The sequence below is a fragment of the Schistocerca nitens genome, chromosome 8 (genome assembly GCF_023898315.1).
Source record: "Schistocerca nitens isolate TAMUIC-IGC-003100 chromosome 8, iqSchNite1.1, whole genome shotgun sequence".
Taxonomy (NCBI): Eukaryota; Metazoa; Arthropoda; class Insecta; order Orthoptera; family Acrididae; genus Schistocerca; species Schistocerca nitens.
The window spans coordinates 271,314,067-271,337,897 of NC_064621.1; positions in this window are offsets into that span (position 1 = coordinate 271,314,067).

Genomic DNA, 23,831 nt, shown 5'->3' on the forward strand with positions numbered 1-23,831 from the left:
ACGAAATAATAGAACAGTACAAATAGTTGAAATGCCACAGCATCCTCACGAATATAACAGTACGTCAGAAAGAATTTGACTAGATATAGTGCAGATTGAATCTTCCAGCAACGCAAGCAATACTTTTGACATGCAGAATCTTGTTCACGAAAATGTTATTACTTTTGACGACATTCGAGACACTCTTTTGCAGGAAAGACCAGTTATTCAAAAAAAACATTTCAAACCCTGTCATTGAAGTAAAGATTGGATCATCCAAATTTTCAGCAGTAATAGTTTCTGGATCACCTATGTCAGTTATAAATGATGAAACTTTCAACGAATGTAACAAACAGAATACCTATCCTACGTAACCATTAGGCAAAAGTGAAGTAAAAGGAGCAGTATCTGGTAAAGGAGTAGATGTAAAATTACAGACACATTTATCATTTTCTATTGCAGGTCATACATTTCACCCAAAATTTTGGATTGTTCCCTTATTGACAACAGACGTTATTTTAGGTACGAATTTTCTGGTACAACACGACGCAATTATTGACTTTCAAAATACCTATTTAATGTTAAAGGATGAAAATGTACAACTGGCTTTAGAATTTCAGCATTCTTTATCTGCAGAAGAACAAACAATTAATCGTACAGAGGTCATTTCCGCATCACGTAACATAGACTGTCATTCCACATTGTTCACAGATACGTACGTACACAACCATAATACTCTAGTCGAAGCCGACTATGACGTTATACAGATGATTTCTGATAAAGTTAAACAGAGAAATGCAAATACAGACGACGAACGCACGCAACTACGCAAAATTCTTTTACAGCGAACTCCAGTTTTTGACAACGTCCCTGGTACTATGTCCGGTTTCATGTATGAATTTCATGTTAAACAGCACGACACATTTAAAGCCAAACATTATCCCATTCTGTATATTCACAGAGAACAAGTTAAGAAAGAATTGCAAGCTATGCTTGACCAAGGAATTATTGAACCGGCAGTTAGTCCGTACATAAACCCGCTCCATATTGTTAAGAAAAAGGATGGTTCACTTCGTCTCGTACTTGATTCGCGTCACATCAACGACATTATTATTAATGAAACAGATCACCCACAGATACTAGAAGAACTTCTACAGAAATTTCATGGTACTGCTACTTATTCCACATTAGATTTGAAATCGGGATTTTGGCCAATTCAGCTTCATCCGAAATGCAGAAAGTACACGGCTTTTCTCTGTTTTGGTGACTGTTATCAATTTTGTAACTTACCGTTCGGTTTAACTATTTCTTCAGCAGCATTTATTCGCGGTTTGAATACTATACTTCCGACAGAACTAAAAGACACAATCACAACGTATGTAGACGACATTCTTATTGCAGAAGCTAACTGGTATGAACAAAATCTGATTCTTGAACAACTGTTACGAACTTTTCGTGCACAAGGACTCACAGTTAATCTCAGTAAATCGCACTTTGGCAAGACTTCTATAAAATTTCTTAGACATGTAATTTCAGCAGAAGGCATTGCGCCTGACCCGTAAAACTTCAAGCTTTACGTGACATTACTATTCCTACGACAAAGAAACAACTACGCAGCTTTTTGGGTTTAATTAACTTTTTTCGCAAATTTATTCATTACTCTGCTTTAGACACCCCTAGATTATGTTAATTGACGGGTAAAAACACTATTTGGTCCTGGGATAGCCAAGCATAATCTGAATTTGTCAATCTGAAACAAGCTTTATTGAATGCACCACTTTTATCACATCCAGGTCTTACTACAAATTTTTCCATTGCCACCGACAGTTCTAACACCGCTTTAGGCGTACACATTTTTCAGGAAATTGAAGAAGATGGTTGTACAGTTATTAAAAACACCGCCTTTGCGAGTCGCATTCTGTCACCTGCTGAACGCAATTATTCTGTTACAGAACTTGAAACATTATGTGTACTATGGGCATTTACGAGATTTAGGCATTTTCTTTATGGAAGACACACTACCGTTTACACAGATCATAGAGCTATACAGTTTTTACTTTCTGCTAAATTTACACACGACAGGTTAAGCAGATGGGAACTTTATTTACAGGAATTTAATTTTACAATTGTCCACATTCCCGGTACACAAAATATTGTAGCAGACGCACTATCCCGTTCTCTCAGCAACAATCAGCAAGACATCGCAACTAACTTCTGCAAAGCAAATTTCAGCGTCATGTATATTCAACAAGTTGCAATTTGAAAATTTCATTTCGGTGTCATTACGAGACATAGCACAAGAGCAGAGTAAAGACAACGTATGGAAAGAAATTAAACACCTTTGGCAAGATAGGAATAATGTTACCATTAGAAACCATTACACTGTACGCAATAATATTCTGTTTCGCCGCTCTCACCATGACAGCAACAATTGGTTACTATGCATTCCTGACGAACTTGTTAACAAATTAATTTGGTATACTCATTTAAGTTACGCACATTACGGAGCCAGAAAATGTTTTCTTATACTGAGACAGAACTGTTATTTTGCCAATATGGAGAAACGTATTCGACGAGTTTTAGCGTCATGTAAAATCTGCCAGAAAGCTAAGTCAGATACGACTTCACATATTACTCCATTACATCCCATTGTACCTGTTAAATTGAGACACATGGCCGCTGTAGACATTTTTGGTCCGATTCCCAGAACTAATAGAGGTTTTTGCTACATCTTTGTCGCAGTTGAACTCACTTCGAAATTTGTTACTTTCGCTCTGTTACGCAAAGCGACTGCTAAATCTGTTTCAAAAACATTTATAAAACATTTTCTATTTCATGTAGCGCATGTATTGAAAGTAATTTCCGACAATGGATCACAGTTTCGATCTGTTATATGGACACGTATCTTACGAGCTAGAAACATTTCTCCGATCTATATATCCAGGTACCACGCTTCTTCGAACCCTTATGAACGACAAATGAAAGAAATTGTTAAACTGTGTAGAATATACTGCCATAAAAGACATGTTGATTGGGACACACACATACTCTCATTCCAGGATGTAATTAATTCCATACCAAGTGAATCTACTATGCTATCTCTGTCTGTTATACTGAAAAATGTTGAACCACCTAACAAAATTAAAGAATTAGTATCCTTTCCTATATCTCGTCGATTAAGACACCATGAAATAACTGACATTGCGCCGAACAACATCAAACGAGCCGCAGAGCGCCGTAGAAGACAGCAAAAACAGGTTTGTACACGCCGCGACTTTCACATTGGACAGAAGATATTAGTACGTACACACTATCTATCCAACAGAGGAAAGAATAGATGCAGTAAATTTGAGCTTCTATACGCAGGTCCATATCGAATTCGCAGTATTCCTCTCCCCAATGTAGTACACGTCGAAACTTTGAGAACCAGAAAAAGCAAAGGCGATCACCATGTCTCCAATATTAAACCCTTTATTGAATGAACATACTTTATGATTTATCACACTGTAATGACATTTCCTGATTTATATATGACCAATGATGCAATTATATTTATGTGACTACTTACTGACGATTATCATATTTTTTCTTGGCAAGTGCCCGGCAAGGTAAGGTTAACAGGTCGCATTTCTTGTCGTTATACATCAGACCGTGCACATTTTCCATATATCATGTATGTATGATTGTTTTCCTGTTTTGTTTCTATGCACTACGAAATCTTTAAGATGTAACAAACACCAGTTGACTTTGACATTTTGCCTTATGATATCTCAACATCGTGACTATTTTACATTCTTTTTTGCTACTACATTATGATACTCGTTTGCTGTCATGCTATGCTGTATGCTTAATTATATCACTAGAAACCAGTTTTTATTTAATGGGTATATGATTTAAATGCAAGATATTAATCCTTATTCATCATTTTCAGAAAGGAATAACGTGTAAAAGAAATAAATTAAACAAACCACATTGGATTACTATGAAATGGGAATTTGACCTTCGGAATGAACGAAAGAAAGTGGAATACCTGGTGTTGAAGAGTAAATGGATCAGAATTAACAAGCATTAACAAGAGTATACTATACACATCGTATGATAGCAGTCTTAACAAATTTTTTTCTTTTAGAATACGAGGCGATTGATGCAGGCTGTCAGACAAGAACTACACAGCTTAGTATTAGTGATGAAATACGCTAGATATAAGAAACTCTATACTATGAATAGTTATATGAAGTAAATGGTAATACGGATAATGAATAATGAAGTGTCTTTTTGCAGATGATAATGAATGATGATGAATAGTTATATGAAGAATATGCTAATATGAATGATGAAGTTTTTCTTTCCAGGTGATGATAGTGATAAATTTTATATGGCCACTTAACGCACCAGTTTTAAGATGAGATAATGATGAAGTTTATATATTAGTTAAGAGATGCTATGTAATTATTTAAGTATTTGTTGCAGTTCGTTTTGACAGTATGTCTTATGTCGCATGGTATAATGACTGAATGTTTTGGAAAAGACAGCTAGAGTTCATACATATTGAGTACACATTTCATTACCTGTTAATTCGAAGTTCACTACTTTTCAGCATAATATGCGATTCTTCTTTCAGCTGAATAATCCATTTTATATTTTTTACAGAATAAGCTATTCATGAAATTAATGTGCAATAAGCAGTTAGTTATTAAATCTGTTGTAGTGCTTGCATTTTTTTTTACCCATTTGTGTGTGTCATTCATGAATGTGATCACATGTACTCTACTTGTTTCATAACCTTGCTACAGCTGACTCATAACGAATGATGTTACTAATCCTTATTTGCAGCAATAAATCAAAAGTAAATATTTTCGTGCCCCAGTAATTAATTATCGATCCCAACGCAATGCATTGCTAGCACAAAAAAATAGACCTTGAATAATAGTTACTGTGTGTTTCATTTTAAATATGTCTTATGTCACTGGAATGATGAGTTCTGAGTAATACTGAATGATGTTTTCTAACCACAGACCTTGAGTAATATAGTGTGTTGCATTTTAAATATGTCATATGTCACTTGAATGATGAGTTCTGAGTAATACAGAAGGATGTTTTGTAACAATGCATAAATACTATGCCAATAATTTCTGTAAATAATATTTTTGTTATACTCTATAAATGCTATGCCAATAATTAACTCTCTTTTTGAATGATGACTTCCGAATTATGCATAAAATGGTTTGTAACTGGCCAATGAGTGCCAATGATTACAATAATTAGATGAATTATGTAAATACTATGCCATTAATTACCTTTTGTTTTGAATGATGACTTCTGAATTATGCATAAAAATGGTTTGTAACTGGTCAAAGTGTGCCAATGATTACTATAACTAGATGAATTATGTTAATGCTATGCCATTAATTAACTCTTGTTTTGAATGATGACTTCTGAACAATGCATAAAAATGTTTAGTAACTGGCCAATGAGTGCCAATGTTCACTGTAATCAGATGACTTATGAATAATATTCTGTAATACTTCATACATAATACAGAAATGTTTAGTAACTAGGCAATGAGTGCCAACAGTTACTCAGATCGGTTGATAGACTAGTGTAATTCTCAATGATGACTAGAATAAGACTTAATGTCCTTCACCTTCTGACCTAATTACCAGAAATTACTGCAATATCCGTTTGTCCTGTCTATCCTTATGATCATGGAGCACTATATTTGGTTTCTGCACTAATTCTACGTTGGTGAAAGAGTGTGATGTTGACACATCATGGTGTCCACCACCTTGAACAATGGAGATGTTATTATGGTCCCACTGTTTGGTGTACCTAATGTACTACCAAAATGATAACATTTAATATTAATACGATATTTCAGTGTCTTGGCTACAATGATTAATACTTCAGGGAAGCGAACTTCAGATTGTCTCACTTGGCGTTGTGCTTCTGTAAAAAGATATGGACTTTCAGTGCAGCTACGTGCAACCTACTGTGCTACAACCATGATGCAATCCTTCCCTTTCCTATCCTAGTCCTTGTAAAATGGTAAAAAATATATACAGTGCGTGTGCACTTTATGTCATTTGTTAATATGATTTGTACTCATTGCGTATACATTTTGTGATTTCTTGATGTGTTCTGTACTCAGTGCATGTGCACTCTATTTCATTTTATGTTCTGAACTTATATATATGTATATACTCTGTAACTGTAAACTTAGTTAATTAAGAAAAATTTGTTGCTCTTGGCAAGTCCAATTGACTCACCATCGCTGCCAAATTTTTGCCCCCCCCCCCCCCCAGTGGAGGGTTATGTAAGTGGTCCGAGCAGATGTAATTTTATGTAAGAGGCCCGAGCAGATGTAATGCAGATGTAATTTTATGTAAGAGGTCCGACTAGATGTAATTTCGATGTATTGCTCATGCGCTGCCTGCGATATGCAAGGTATTTTGAGAATCGCTGACCAGAGAGCAGTGTTGACTGAGTACAAACTGTGTAGCTGTAGGAGTAAGTTGTCGCTAGTCTGCGCTTGTGTGAAGTCTTCTCTGCTCTGGTCTGGTGTATCGTGTTGGCTGGCCGGTCGCGGTGCAGCGATGCCGGAGCCTGAGTATTATTGTATAAGGTAAAAAGCAGTCTCGCGCATATCTAGTAATGTTATGTGAACTCCGATGTAAATGTTTTCAAAATTTCCTAATAATAATCTTTGTGATATAAAGTAATTTTTTTACAAGCATTCATTTCAATTTAAAGAATTTACTAATTTCTCCAATCCATGATCATTCCGATTGTTGCAAAAGAAAAATCAGTTGCTTCCTTTCATAAATGACAAATCAATCGGCCAGCATTGCACAGAGCTGTGCCAGAAAAAGGTTATTGTAAGAGCAGATAGTTGGCGACTTTATTGAGGTAAGAATTTTTGCTTTTTTATTCAGAACGATCTTACAGGGCCATGACGCAGCACTGCTGTCGTCCACAATTTACTGGGTTAATGAATTTATTTTTTATTACGAGGTTTAGGAATTTTTCTGTTTCGAGCTTACATTAAATGAGAAAAAAATTTTGTGTGTACATTAAATGGGAAACAAATTTGTGTGGAGGTTAAATGTGAATGAATTTCTGTAGGGAGGTTATAAATGGGAACCAATTTTGTTCTGAGGCTATTATTATTCATTAAATTTTGTGGGGAGGTTACAAATGCTAACAGAGAATTTCTATAAAAACCAAACTGCTTATATTAGTTGATATGTTGAAACGTCCCCTTAGAACATTTATACAGGACTGTGCTTAAACTGACACACAATATTTTTAGCGCAACGCAATCTGACTTTCAATAATTTCTACAAGAGAATGGCCCTGACTAACATTAACCTGTACTTTTCACAAATCACTTACCTCACAAAAATCTTGGTTACTCCCACTACTGCAATAGAGCAAGCGCCACTACTGCCAGCTAAATAAAAGATTCAAACTATGGAAGGCACTAACTACTGATAGGGATAGTTAGCAAATGAAAGATATTAATAGAGAACAAACGTTGTATTTACCTTAATAGTCATCATATAATGTTAATGCATGACTCATGACAGTAGGGTGGCTTTTCTCTCAGCTCTGAGCAAGTGAACGAAATTAAATAGGTGACAATAATCATTTTGACGAACTAGCTGCGCAGTGCTCAACTAGTCTTAAAAAAGTAATAATAATAAGAATTAATCGATATTTATATTCTTTTCGCCTTTCAATATATACATCATATTCATCCTTGCTCTCCTTTACAATACATCTTTCTTCACCTTACAGATACTATCACAAGTCGACACAGCACTACTGAATACATCCATCGCCTACGACTCTTCAGCTAAGAAACTATTAGACTGCGTAGGATACAAAGACTGTCACAACAAGACCAAAGATTGCTTAACATTAACATAACTTGCTCTCTCTCGCTGAAGTGCACATCGATAACTTATAAAAATCAAACACGATGAATGTGGTAGGGGTATGTGGCCGCCATTAGTTGCGCTACCTCAGAACAAGAACACAGAATCTAATTGTAACTTGACTTTGAATGGATTACGACAACATCTTAAATTTTTAAATTCTGTCAATTATTACGTGAAATATGGAAAACCAAATTTTTGTTGCGTCCAGAATCCGCTAGATGAGTATCTAGCAACTGGTCCGGGATTCCGGGTTAGCAGTTTGGTAATACAGACTGTATGCAGTCATCATTTCAGGGTGGGCCACAAGTCGCGATCGGAAAGCATTCAAGTAACTTAAGTTACAGTTTAGCGGTTACGTGGATCTGGAAATGTATTCTAAGTGTCTGTAGTACGTCTGTCTTCTGGTAGATGTCACTCAGATTACAACAATGCAGGAGGTAACTGCTATGCGTCCAATTACAACAGTGCAGGCGTCACTTCATGAATATACGGCACGTGATCGGCACCACGGCTAGTAATTTGGTTCTCATTTGGTAGCGAGTTATCATCAGGGAGCATGCGATCCACAACTGACGAACGTCTACTTCTTATCGTATTGGTGCAAGACAAGGAACGAATGGATGAGACATATGGTAAATTATGGAGAGCATTTTTTAATCACGTAGAAAAAGAAGCCCCAGCGGCTGTTAATCTTGGGAAACTGCAGAGAAAGGCCTTTGCAAGTGAATCTGTGACAGATTCGACAAGCAGTGGAAGACCCAAGAAACATTACAACAATTATGAACTCACTGAATACTTAAATGCATCATTGCTCTCTGTTACTAGTCAGTGACACACTATGCGAACGCTACTTCCGTCCTTAAGTGTTGCACTTCACAGTAGTATGTCTACTTGTTAAGAACTGCAACAGTATTGTAAGGAAAACTACTCACACTGCATCTCGTATGCTATTCTCTTTTCACATGCACCACAAACACCCAGAACTTCTGCTGTGAACTATGTCTTCCTCTCGCCTTTCCTTATACTGATTTTACGTGATCATTTCCTATTTCTTCTTAATATTATTATCTATAAATATTTGTACGATCTCACGAACTCAGGATGTTTACCACGAATCTGGAATTCAGGTATTAAATGGTTCTTTTTCCTTATTACTAAGGTTATATTACATTCATTGAAATTTAAAGACACCATTAATTACACCAAATGAAGTGTTTTCCAAGCATTTCCGCAGTTTCTTACTATCGTCCAACGACTGTAACTTCATGTACACAACTGCATCATCTGTGAAGAACATTTTTGTGCTTCTGCAACAGCCCGTACCAAATAAATTGGTAATACATACTGAAAACAGTTGAGGTCATACAACGTACAAATGCAGGTGACCCATGATAAGGCAGACAGGCTCACCATTTTCTGGTACTTTGTGTAAATGTTCGACGTCTCCGCCATTGGTTACATGTCACACATATTCAGGGTGGTCTGTTTCCGTCGATGCGTTCACAAACACATTGCCATCACCGTTTGTCACAGCAGTAGTAAAGCTCCTATGCAATTTTTTCAGCGTTGTCAGCACTGTGGATACATAAAACTTGTCCTTAACATAACCCCATGGTATGATGCTACATAGCGTGGGGTCTAGCGATCTGGAGGGGAGGGGGTGGAGGAGGTAGCGTGGCGTCAGGGAAACATCATCCAGACCAGTATGCAGTATCCTGTGGTGTGACAGTTCTCCTTTTAAAAAAGTTTGGTCAGTTCTGTAGATCTACGGACTGTGTACTACTTAAATGTACCGATATACTTAAAGACAAAAATTGTTCCGTCAGACTCAAAGAGTAGATGTTTCAGGGGCGCGAAGTGAATATCCAGAACGAAACCGTCCGTCAAAACTGTATGTTTAATACTTTCGACTCAAGACATTTACAAGCATATTTCCCACCACATTCACTTAAACTCAGCAACGATCTTTTTCTGTATAGCAGTTTTCCACGTGTTCAAAGCTGCTTTCATTCTCATGATCTCTGCTTAGAACACCTCCTCTCAACAACGCTCTGACTAGTCCTTACATTTTTGGTGAAATGCAACGATGCTGTCTCTGATCACACAATGTCAGTACTTTTACAACTGAGCATATAATTCTTTATCTATGTAATTTGATGGTTATAGTGTCACGTTTTATGGGAGAAATATTGCTGTTTTCTTTGCTGACTTACTGTTTACAGTAGCATTGCAGAACCCAAAAGCTCGCCTCGCATCGTTTCGTTTTTAAGAATTTCCTCCGAGTTACTTGTCATCCAAGAGAAATGAATTTCACGGTTTTAACAATCTTACACTAATCTTTTCATTCCTGTGACATTAAAATAGCAAAAACTGTACTCAGTAACAATGGAATTCTTCTCTCTCTCTCTTCCCTAACACCTTTCCCTGTACCGTTTCTTCCATAATTGAACTATCTTACTCGAGACGTAACATTTGTAAAACACACACAGATATTCAGACTGTAAGGGGTCCGCAGGCCCTTACTATAAGTTTGCACTCGGCAAAGGTCGATAGGGCAAACAATCGATAGTGTCGTGTTGCGTGAGCGAGTGTGAGTTGAAGTCAGTTCCGGGTTGCGGGCCGAGCCGTGCGGAGGCCGGTTGCTGTGATGCAAGGCTGTACCGACAAAGGGAGTGGCCATCGCCGCGGTTTAACCCCCTTGTGTTAGAATAATACGGGAAAGTGAAAAAGTATAATTACGAGAGTGATCAGTGATATTTTTGTGACGATATTTATTTGGTTTCGCGTCTACCGCGCCGGCATCATTTGGATTGCAGTGTTGGATTGCAGTGTTGGATTGCAGTGTTGGATTACAGTGATTGAATTTGCGTGTGACAATAATGAATAACGAAGAGGCCTGTGCTGAGATTAGCCGTTATTAAATATGTATGAGGAAGGCAGTGGCTGTCTCCTTTTTCTTGTGTTTTTTTTGGACGAATATAGGTCTTGATTAATGAAGCTGTGTTGGCGTTCTTCTTGTCACCAGACTTTTCATTATTACAGCATCTGAGAAGGACAAAATGGAATGTAACAACTCCGTAGCAGTCAAATCCGATTGCCAGCCCCATTAGGTACATGGTCACATTAATTAATATTTATTTGGGCTGCTATCAGATCCCGATCGAGCGGGATACATTAAAAATCGGAGTGTTACACCCTTGGCTTACCGTGAAAGGACTAGTGCAATTTTCGGACAAATCGTAAAGAACAATAGGTAATTTTACCTTGCTTAACGCGAGAAAATATTTTTTTTCCAATTTTGGATCGGGACAGAGCATAAACTTTGAAATTGCGACAAGAATCAGTGCATTTTTGAACAATACAAAGTAATAATATCTTACGATTGTGACTAAACTGTTTCTTCTTGTCATATTAGATAAGAATAATAGTGTCAATAGACTGTGTTATAATGTGCAAATGCGTAAATCCGCGCGAAAAACTGTGAAAAGTGGACACTAAAGAAAGGCACGTGTGAACATTACAACAGCAAAACGAACTAAGAATTCGTCACAAAAGCGTTACAGAAGTGTTTAATAGTAATATTGTGACTGGAATTGTTTTTTAAATAGTGAAAATCGGACAGCTTCAAGTGGACCCATAAACTGTTATGTGGACGACAATTCGTGTGGCGACGCAATTGTTGAGTGACGTCATGCAGACACATGTAGCAGTTGCGCCAAAGAGCTTCAATCTGCGAGGTGATTTCACACGTCATTCCAACTACCTGTGCAAGGAGTAGTTCAAGCACAGACGCACTACACCAAGCGCCGACCCGGCATCTAGCGGCCGAACTACAAACTACGCCCGCCTGCAGCGCCACAGAGCGGCCGCCTGAGAACTACGACGTCCCGCCGCAGTGCGACTTCGAGACACCGAGCGCCGACCCGGCATCTAGCAGCCGAACTACAAACTATGCCCGCCTGCAGCGCCACGGAGCGGCTGACGGAGAACTACAACTCGCCGCAGATCTTCAGCGCGACTTCACGCAGCTCCGGCGGCAGTACAGCGCCACGCCCACTTCAAACGTCAAAAAATCGCGACTCGTGGTAACGTCAGTTGGTGAGTGAAGACGACTGGTTGACATAACATTAAATTGTAGTGTGCAGGTTTCGTGGTAAATAAACAATCGTAAACTGAATTTCGCGTTAGGAAAAGTGCCCAATTACAGTAATTTCCGAAAAGTTTGCGAAACATACTCTGGAATATAGCATACTTATTGATGCATACTGCGCTGTCTAAATGGTAGATTATACAGATATGCTCATTGTTTTTGGGGATTTTACATTTATAGATTTTATGAGTGGTGTCATTTATCTTATTTAGAACATTTTACATAAACTATGTATATGAGAAGTGATATTTGAAATTATTTGGTTTTGAAAGTTGTTATGTTCGGTATTCATACGTATTGTATAAATTTTGGGATTAACTGAAAATACTGCAGGTACTGTTTGATTAGTTTCATGGTAATTAGGAGTGTTTTGGGTTGCTAGAGGTTATTCTGTATTACTTGCCTGTGCATTAAAAATAAATCAAACATGTCTACTGAAGATAAGCAGGTTTGTGAGGCAGTAGTTGAAAGGAAAGGGATAGGACAGGAAGACAGGGATGATTCGGGAATCAGTGATTATGGATTGTCATTAGGAAGCCCATCAGCACATTCAACTAGTTATCCCGAGATACTGGGAGAAACGACGAGAGCTAGGCCACTTTCAGAGTATGCCGATAGGTGGTCGATGTTGGTAGACTTGATAAAGAAGACTAACGAATCACTAAAGGGTTTACAAGAAAATAACGCATCACCAGAGAAAGGTATCAGAGAATCATTAAAGGAAGGTTTACAAGAAAATAACGCATCATTAGAGCAAGGTTTACAAGAAGCTAGAGAAAGGGAAGAAATATTCCGCAAATCGTTAAAGGAAGATTTACAAGAAACTATAGCACAAGAGATCAAAACATCGCAGATGAAGATGGAATGTAATCTGAAGAAGGAAATGCAGGAGCTACAAGAACGACTGAAGATGGACATCGACGAGAGAGAGAGGAAGCTACAGAAGAGCGTAGACCAAGTCCAGGGAGACGTGGAGAAGATGGAAGGAAAGTTGACAAAAAAGATAGAAGACGATATTGAAGAAACGAAAGCCGAATTGGGAGAAAGAATCAACGAAGTGGAAACAAATTGCAATCATCGAATCGCCGAGGTGACACAGATGCAGAAACAATGCAATGATGCGGTTAAGGGGATAGGAGATAGGCAAAACCAACTGGCTGTCAATCTGAGAAATGCTATAGCCGTGCAACGAGAAGAGGATAAAAAGAGGGTTGCAATGGAGGTCAGACAATTACAACAGGGAGTGCAGCAATTGGAGAGCAAGACAGAAGAAATTGATAAACGAGTTAGCAATGCCACTTTAACTGTTGGGGAAGGTAGAGTCGTTACCTTGATGAGCAGTGATAAGCAGTACGTCCAAAATAATACAGGGCAGAAATTTAGACCGAAAGGAGAGTTGCACCCAATGATATTTATGAAATGGTTAAAAGGAGTTTTCCCAGCACATCTTAAAGACTCGGACAAGATCCAATTTGCAATAGATAGAATGGAAGGTGAGGCCTTCACTTGGGGAGTCAAGAAGAAGGAAGGGACTACTAGTTATGATCAGTTTGAAGAGGAATTCTTGAAGAAATACTGGTCCAAAAGTCATCAGTGTGCAGCAATTGAGGACCTACTCCACCGCAAGTCACTTAGTGCATGGAGAGGAACGTTAAGAGAGTTTGCCGAACATTTGTGGGAATTGATCGAGACCTTGGAACAACCCCTGAGTGATGACGTAATGATATCTGCAATAAAAAGAAGATTGAATCAGAGAATGCAAGAAACTGTATCTGGGAGCCTAATTAAAGATAGGGAGGCTTTAATGGAGATACTGGAAGAGTTGGAATCTGTTCGATCACAGGAACACAATCAAGCTAGTGATCAAAACCGAGAGGGAAGTAATAACCCAAGGAATCATTTTAATCATTCATCTGATTATAGAGGAAGAGGTGGAGGGACCGGAAAACTGAATGACACTCCAGGTGAGGTCCGGTCAAGAGTGAGGGCAACAAGGACCCGAATAAACCTGCTAAGATATATTTAGGACATTTAGTTGTAAAACGGACATTTGAAAAGGGGAAATGTTTATTTGCATTGTATTTTCTGATGTATTATAATTAGAACTGCATATTTCATATCAACGATTACCTGAGAATGGGTGTAAAAACCTGTAACAAATAATTTGTAGTATAATAATTCATATATCATGTATTCAAGTAATAATTTTTCATTGTATGTTGTGTGTTTCATGCAATATGGACTATAGAGGACTATTGCTGCTTGATAAAAAATTGTAATTTGGACAATACCATGTTTATGAGATGTAATAACTTTTTGTAGAAATTATTGTGGAGGCAGCCCACTACCGGAGTCGAGGGATTATTTGGTGAATTGTAATTTTATTAATTATTAACACCATGTGTTTTGTTCAGATGTAGCAATGTCTAATTCCCTTGCCGATTCTTTTACGCCAGTGGCTCCAAAGAAGTTTTCGAGGGCGGGGATGTAAGGAGTCCGTAGGCCCTTACTATAAGTTTGCACTCGGCAAAGGTCGATAGGGCAAAAAATCGATAGTGTCGTGTTGCGTGAGCGAGTGTGAGTTGAAGTCAGTTCCGGGGTGAGGGCCGAGCCGTGCGGAGGCCGGTTGCTGTGATGCAAGGCTGTACCGACAAAGGGAGTGGCCATCACCGCGGTTTAACCCCCTTGTGTTAGAATAATACGGGAAAGTGAAAAAGTATAATTACGAGAGTGATCAGTGATATTTTTGTGACGATATTTATTTGGTTTCGCGTCTACCGCGCCGGCATCATTTGGATTGCAGTGTTGGATTGCAGTGTTGGATTGCAGTGTTGGATTACAGTGATTGAATTTGCGTGTGACAATAATGAATAACGAAGAGGCCTGTGCTGAGATTAGCCGTTATTAAATATGTATGACGAAGGCAGTGGCTGTCTCCTTTTTCTTGTGTTTTTGAGACGAATATAGGTCTTGATTAATGAAGCTGTGTTGGCGTTCTTCTTGTCACCAGACTTTTCATTATTACAGCATTTGAGAAAGACAAAATGGAATGTAACAACTCCGTAGCAGTCAAATCCGATTGCCAGCCCCATTAGGTACAGGGTCACATTAATTAATATTTATTTGGGCTGCTATCAGATCCCGATCGAGCGGGATACATTAAAAAACGGAGTGTTACAAGATGACCGAAATCTTTCGGAAAAACCACGTAGCATCATAATAACGATCAGATTGGTGACGGAGCTTGTACACAGCATACTTTTTTATAACCTGTTTTCTTTGGGATAACTGATAAAGTGGGCAGCAGAGGACACTGCTGCTGGAGTGGAGTGCTGAGCCACAATTTAAAGATACAGTAAAGAAAAGGAGATTTGTTTGGCAAACCAGAAACGCAAACACTGGTGACAACACCGTTACGGAATAATAGTATCATAAGCAGCCGAAAGTACACTCATGGTTAGAGAATTAATTGAGACAAAATTTAAATAAAAATTACCACCCATTTAAGCAAACAATTCTTAAAGGTAAGCAAGGTAAAGAGTCTTACGCCCTGAAACTTGAAGAAAAACATTGTTGCTGTTACATAGAATTATCTTCACGACTAAAATAAAAGAATTCCGAGCTACTGATATAAGATGAATGAAGGAATTTTTACCCAGGCAAATGATAGTCACTTACGAATTTTAATACGGTTACACAATTAGAGAAAGCAAGGTTTCAAACTATTCAAATGTACTCTCTCTTGACAGAAGAAGTCTATGGCAGTTGAACAACCTGAATAATAACAAAGCAGTCTGCAGCCTACAGAGAAGAGCATAACAAATTTCGGGTGATCATTACATAACGCAGTAGCCTGAAAAGAGTAAACACAAATTAGCACACCACTGACGGTTGGCGTTCAACATCGGCCGCGCGTCTGAATTTCGTTCGCGAGATCCGACCAGAAACAGCTAGTACGGGCTGTATATTGCCAACAGCTTCTACGGTATATCACACACAAAACCAACATTAATATATTTATCATTTGAATCACCACATCCGTAAAATACAGAATGATCAAGATGGAAAACAAATGGAGATAAGATTAGCCTCTGAGTTTTTTGAATTCTGTATTGCGTAATAAACTTCAGCTGCTGTTGATGTTATGTCTGCCGTTAAGACAACTTGAATCAAATCAATATTCATAAGAGGTAATCTGCAGAGCCACTCATGACTGTGACCGTGTAACGAACGAAACCTGCACACAGATTGCTTAGAATACTGCCCTATGGCGGCACAAGGTCTTCAACAAGCTACAACCGCCCACAGCCAGAAAGTGGGACAGCAATATCAACTTAAATTGAAAATTAACCTTTACTATGCAGGCGAAAAATTCGTTGATAAATCTAGAAGGTAGCAATTCACTCAGATAAGATACAATTTTGCCTAATATAGGTAGCAACTAACAGCATTCAAGAACTGATAGCAAAATAAGTTAGTTAATTCAGATGTTCACATGTGTGTGAATTCCCAAGGGACCAAACTGCTTAGGTCATCGGTCCCTAGACTTACATACTACTTATGCTAAAAACAACACACACACCCATGCCCGAGGGAGGACTCGAACCTCCGGTGGGTGGGGCTGCACAGTCCGTGACAGGACGCCCTAAACCAGGCGGCCACTTCGCGCGGCAGTCAGTTAATTCCACTCGCGTTTAGTTAGCAGTGATGCAAACTCAACACTCAAGCGATTTTGATCAGAGAATGCACACGTAGCAGTCACGGTCTGAAAACGATCCACCGGAGAAATAGCTCACCATTCGAGAACTGATTCAGAGAGCTGCCCTAGAGGTGTAAGTCAGGCCAAATTACGGGCAACTCGTCACAGGGCAAAGACTGAACGACTCACTGAACAGAGCCTATGTTTACTTGTCATTGCAGTCATACTACAGGTCAGCTCGCCAACAGCCACCGGCACCGCAATGACAGAACTATTCGACCTCATACTAATATAACTGCTGCTAACGGGACAAAATAACTTTACTGGATGACCCCCCAATATATTCTTCACATATGTTTAGGTCGCGAGACAGTACTGCAGAGTTATATGATTACAATATCTCTCTCTCACGAAGTTCGTTACTTATCCTCACGACGAAAAGAGATGAGAATCCCGTTCCATGTTCTTACCATATCGAAGTGACTGAATTTATATGGATCGCTGCTGTTACCTTGCACTAGCCCAGATTGTAAGATTCTATTATGTTTTCGGGTAAGTAACATCTACAGTACTCGTTCTCTTGAACAGTCTAGCTCTAATTGAAATAACGTAGGCAGTGGTGCGTCGAGGAAGGAAGAACGAAATGAAGACTCGATTTATTGTCCCTTCGATATCGAGGTCATTAGAGACGGAGCAGAATCTCTGTGGTGGCCGTGTCCTTTCAAAGGTACCATCCCGTCATTTGCCTGGAGCGGTTTAGGGAAATCACGGGAAACCTCAACCTGCATCGCCGGACGTGGATATGACCTCCCGAATGCGAGTCCAGTGTGCTAACCATTGTGCCACCTCGCTCGGTTGGTTTATCGTGGGGTGAGGGGGGGGGGGCTCTGATTTGTTGACAAAAGTTGCTAGGTTGTGCTGCAGCAGTATTTTTTTTATCGTTTCATTCAAAAATGTTCAAATTTGTGTGAAATCTTATGGGACTTAACTGCTAAGGTCGTCAGTCCCTAAGCTTACACACAACTTAACCTAAATTATCCTAAGGACAAACACACACACCCATGCCCGAGGGAGGACTCGAACCTGCGGTGGGACCAGCCGCACAGTCCATGACTGCAGCGCCTCAGACCGCTGGGCTAATCACAAGCGGCTGTCGTTTCATTCCCGACACTTTAGGCAGCGGGCAGGTAGACAGCTTATGAATTGGACCTGACCTTCTGCATAAATACCCGCATTTTACTGCTAAAATAGCGTGGAAACAACCGTTGTTTTCCGACAGTATCTCTCAGTTATCTCAGTTTGATATATAATTTTTTGGACACGAGGCAATATTGACGTAGTTTCGTAGTCACTATTCTGTTTCTATGGTTTGGTTGCACTTTCGGCTGCTAGTAATAACCTGAAAGAATTTTCTTTTGCCTTTCCGAAAACTTTCTACATTTCGCACATATAACAGGTCAGTGAAATAATTCGTTACGTTTAGGAACAAAAAGTAGAAGTAAAGCAGTCAGTTCTAGGTTATTAGCAGCCAACTGAGAAGATAGCGAATAACATAACGTAAGATAATTTACAGTTTACTGAACAGAATACTCTGGATGTAATAATCTGCCGAGGGCTGGGATAACACAGAGCTTCTTCAATGGCTGGAGTGCATTCACCAGTTAAATCAAGAATTTTTGAACTTAGTTGTGAAACATTGTCTGTACAGTGTACAATGCACTGTCTCAATCTGTGCGGATTACACGCAACTGCAACAATTCCATTAACTGTGACTTTCTTAAGCGCTTTTTGAAAAAAAATGGGAATTATCCTATTGACAAAGGACTTTAATTTGCAAAGATCACAAGTGATGTAATGGGCATTCATGTCGCAAAGAACTGTTAGGAAGAAGACAATGACGCCAGAAGGCTGTAAATGTTTGCACCAGTAACTAAGAAAATCAGGGTTAGGCGGCATCGGCAGGTTTCTGCACGAAATCGAGACACAAACCATGGTAAGTACATCAGATCGTTTTGCTATTTTAGAGCCCGGCTATCTTACTGAAACTTCCCATGAATGTAAAAAATTTGATTATCAGTTATGATGAGATTTCTTAACAAGGTAGTCTTGCACGCCTAAGAAGATTTCTGCAAGCTACAATGTCTAAAAAAAGTGGACCTTGGTTGGACATTTCAAGTTTTTTCCACTAGTTGGATGGATAAGAATTTTTCAAATCTTCCCTCAACCTCATTTTGGTATTACTTGTTTCTTTACTTCGTGTGTTTGGTAGTGTCTTGTGAAAGGAGTGTGTCAACACTGAAACTAATTAAGAAATATCTTATGTCCACGATGAACCAAGCACGACTCTCTAGTTCCGCTGTTTTGTACATGGACAGTAGCGTAGCTTATGGCGTGGCATTGATGACACAGTTTCAAATTTTCAGCAGAACTGTTCAAAGCAAGAGATTCTAAGCTAAGTGTTAAAGCCAGCTGTTTATGACTTATGTTATTTCTAATACGTGTTATTCTTATTTGTTTAGAATCATAAAAACTGTTTGCAAAGCAGTCAGCATTATACTATACCTTCTTCTTAGTATCGAAAACTGCTTCTCCAAACAATTATTTGATGTTTTATGGGACTGGTGGATACGCGGAGATGACAAGTTAAAGGTCTGCACCAGATGCGAAAGTAGGATGTTTTACGTCATATAGTAGAAACCAGTAAGAGATTTGCTAGATCAGCAACGGCACTCCATTTCACATAGTAGAAAGCGCCATTTCACTTTTTTGTGTTTTCTAGTGAACCTTTATTTTGAGAAAATTATCGTAACTATTTTCATAGAACTCAGAGTTCGTGTTTGTTTCGAGTGTAAGGTACTTTAGCAGATGAGAGGTACCAGCGACCCTCTGCAGCTGGGATGGCTGTTGTCTTTCTCGTGAAGCGCCATGTTCCATGTTGTTGTTACCGCAGTGTAGACAACACAGCCTCCCTCTTAGGCGTGTTTGTCTCCAAAGTGCTTTGGCGAGGGAGACCGCAAACAAGCCTTCGCACAAAAGAGGTTCTCGATGTAAAAACAACCTCACCTCTTGCTTTAGACCAATGTCACTAGATTTGTGAGAAACTGAAATTCCTGTAAAAGTTTTCGCAGTAAGCATGCGAGGTCCGCCTGTCTGGCAGACGTGACTGTTTCAAAAATGACATTTTTTATTTACGAAGAGCTATAGGGTTCTACCACTGGAATCCTCAGTGGAAAAATGGTCGTTTAGTTTTCCTTGAACGAGAAGCTTTAGTTTTCAGCAATAGGTAAACTCTATAACGATCCTATGCTGCCATCTTGAATCAAATATAACGCTCGTTGTGTGGGTTGAGAACGGTGAGAGAAGCGTACTCGGAAATCACATTAACAATTGACATGCGAAACTGACGGGAAAATATTGGTACAATTAAATTAATCAGATATGAAAGTACTGCTTCGGGTAAAACAAATTACCTCGCGCATCTACTCCTGATTTAGGCACGCCAAGCGATTAATTCTTTCTTTGTTGGCTTACCGAAAGTGCTTCGGACATGAACTCTGTTAAAGCGTGACTGGACTCTTATACTTTACACGTACTAGCTGATAGCAACTAAATACATACACCCACCTGCAGAAGAAATAATTCAACATTAGTCTTCAACTCATGGTGAGCGCAACGGAATACACCAACATAAATATTAAAGAAATAGTTTTTCGTGGGACTAAATATGGAAATGGGTGCAATGGAACACTTTGTCTAATCCCTGGAGGTATAATCAGTTATAAAGGCCCATAAGAAACAATTAAGGAAACGTCATGAATTATGAATGAATTATTTCATCATTTTGTTCCAAATAATTAAAATTCAATAAAGTTTCTGATTATGTGAAATTTACGCTTAGTTCTGCTATAATATTCCGCACTTAGCTACGTATGAAACATTATAATACCCATTTGTAATAGGAGAACAATTTTCCAAATACCTGTAATCTGGTTAGTAAAATACCCTTTGCTGGAATAGTAGGCAGAAAGAAATGTAGTATTTTGCAGTATATTCTGATAAGTGGTTGTGTTATGGACAACCTCGTAGCTGACCAACAGTGGCACACTTCGCAACAAATATATTCAGGGATAAGAGGAATTCTCATTCTTAAAACAAGTTCGTGACTGTAACCCTTGCTAATGATTCTACATTCAAATTCCATGTAAAATAAAAGCAGCATAAGAACAACCAAAACCACACTAAGTCATGAGCAACACTGAGGGACATGTACTGCATCTTCTATCCAACAGAAACAAACAACAGCAGCATGTTTATGATATGATCCACAATACAGTAGAAACGTTTAATCGACGCAATAGTAATATAGACATATAATAGCCTCCCCAAATACCAGGTGGTGCTTACGCATGACTAAAACGAACAAATCTTGTTTTGCCACGAATGGTCAATAGAATTATTTAGAAAGTGACTAAAAGCAAGGAGGAATCTCTACGTGTTCTGGAAGAGCATTCTCTTATTGTCGCGGCTATGCTTCTCTAGTTCTCTTTGCAAATGGCTCAAATGGCTCTGAGCACTATGGGACTCAACTGCTGTGGTCATATATCCCCTAGAACTTAGAACTACTTAAACCTAACTAACCTAAGGACAGCACACAACACCCAGCCATCACGAGGCAGAGAAAATCCCTGACCCCGCCGGGAATCGAACCCGGGAACCCGGGCGTGGGAAGCGAGAACGCTACCGCACTACCACGAGATGCGGGCATTTTCTTTGCATATTAGGTCGTTAATTACCATATGGTGTTCAAGATCACGAACTGTTAAAGCGATCTACTTTCTGATATAGCACGAAAGTACATGAAACTGCAGCTAAATAATGACATAGTCATCAAAGAAACAGTATTTCAGCCTCCGTAAAGTCTCACGTGGCTCAACAAATAAAGATAGTAAGCAACTTCAAACACTAACTTCACACGATTTGTATAATACAGCCAACAGGTTGCAACAAGATTCAACTTACCTGGTTACGGCAGCTGGGTGCGCCTTGGGTTTCTTCGTTACGATATCAAAACCAATTACATTTAGTGATAGATCGACTTAATATATTTATTCACAGAGCATTATCTTCAGCAGCCTATTTAAAAACAAAAAGTTTCTTGTATTGCCCATTTTCGTAGTGCCTGTATATAAAATTCAGTAGTTAAAAAGAAAAACGCATTTTGCATGATGTACATTAAGTTTACTTAATTTGTAGTATGCAAAAGCCTTCTTCTTTTCAAACACTGCAATTTACTTAGAAATAGTTTACGTGAAAGAAGACAATGTCCCATTTGTGTAAACCTTTATTGACGATGACTGGTTTCGCAAAAACAGAGTTACCGTCATTAGATCTGTGAATACTGTACATAAAATGTGTAGCATATTAAATTATGAATTACAGCGTACAATGTCATAAATATAATACATAGAGTGAATTACTATTTCACATACCTTAATACAGGTGCCCAGTTGGGTTTATAAACGTACGCCATATCTTAATTACCCGGATAGCTGACGTAAGATCCGTTGGAAAATCGAAACCAGTATTTGCAGCATGTTACGCCAAATGCATACGCCCCTATTACAAATTACACACTACATCACAGATACAGGGCAACGGCCTTGCCTTAGTGGATACACCGGTTCCCGTCAGATCACCGAATTTAAGTGCTGTCGGAAGAGGTGGGCACTTGGATGGGTGACCATCCAGGCCGCCATGCGGTGTTGCCATTTTTCGGTGTGCACTCAGCCTCGTGATGCCAATTGAGAGGTTACTCGACCGAATAGTAGCGGCTTCGGTCCAGAATACCATCATAACGACCAGGAGAGCGGTGTGCTGACCCCACTGTCCTCCTATCCGCATCCTCACGGCGGTCGGATGGTCCCGGTAGGCCACTCCTGGCGTGCAGACGGAGTGCTTTCTATCAGAGATACAAAAGCGCAGCTGAAATGACACATAGCGAAAGCTGTTAGAGAATATGTTACACTTAGTGCCGCTAGAAGTCGCTTGGGTATTCATTTCATCGTCAATTGAATTTTAAATTTGTAATTTTAAGAAAATTGTGGTAACTGGTATACAATTTTGAAATATTTTGTAGCAGATAAAAGCTAATATCTATTCTAGAAACAGAAAGAGAATTTGTAACAAAGTAGAGATAAAACAAAAATCGAACAAGACGATATGCCATTAAGACGGCAACCTAAGTAATATTTCCCAATCATTCCAATGTTCAACGTCAGATACAGGACAAAATAATCGCTTAGTAACATTTGTTGACAATATGCTTTCACAGCAGACACGCAGTAGAGTAATAGATTGCACGGCAAAGAGCGTCTTATGTAGCTCATAAAGTAAGTGAAGAAGAGGCAGTTCTTCATTAAGTACACTGAACATCGCTGTCTTCGGTGTATATTTGCAGAAGCGACAGGAATGCAGGAGATAATCTGCGCAAAAGAAGCCTGTTAGATATACATATATGCTGAGAGACTAAAATCATACGTAGACCACTGAGTACGCAATCATGTTGTATATTTAACAGCAGGGTGAGTATACTCTGTCAACAAAGTTGAGGCGGGACGCTGCTACTAATGTGAAGACAATATAAAATTATATTATATGTGTACAGTAAAAACTGATACTGAGGAGGCCAATATTTAATTACACTGTATGTTAGTTTGAAACGGAATTCTTATGGAAAGCCAAGGAAAATACGGCATGGAGCGTTAATTGGGAAATAATACATATTATATTAGAATTTCTCTCCAAGCAGTATTCTTCATTGTCATTCATAGCTAGGATATGGTTCTACGAAAATATTTGAGTACACTGAACTGAAGTTTAATTTACTGAACAGACTTGTTCAGATATAGGGAAGGATAATTATGAGCCCTGACCAGAGCATATAATCCCTGGAATAAATCTGTGAGAAAACTGGACCTTTCGGGTACCACCCATTTCGTGACACTTCCTGCAAATGTGACGTCTCTTTGACGTCGCACGCAATATTGACGACCGCAGGAACTAC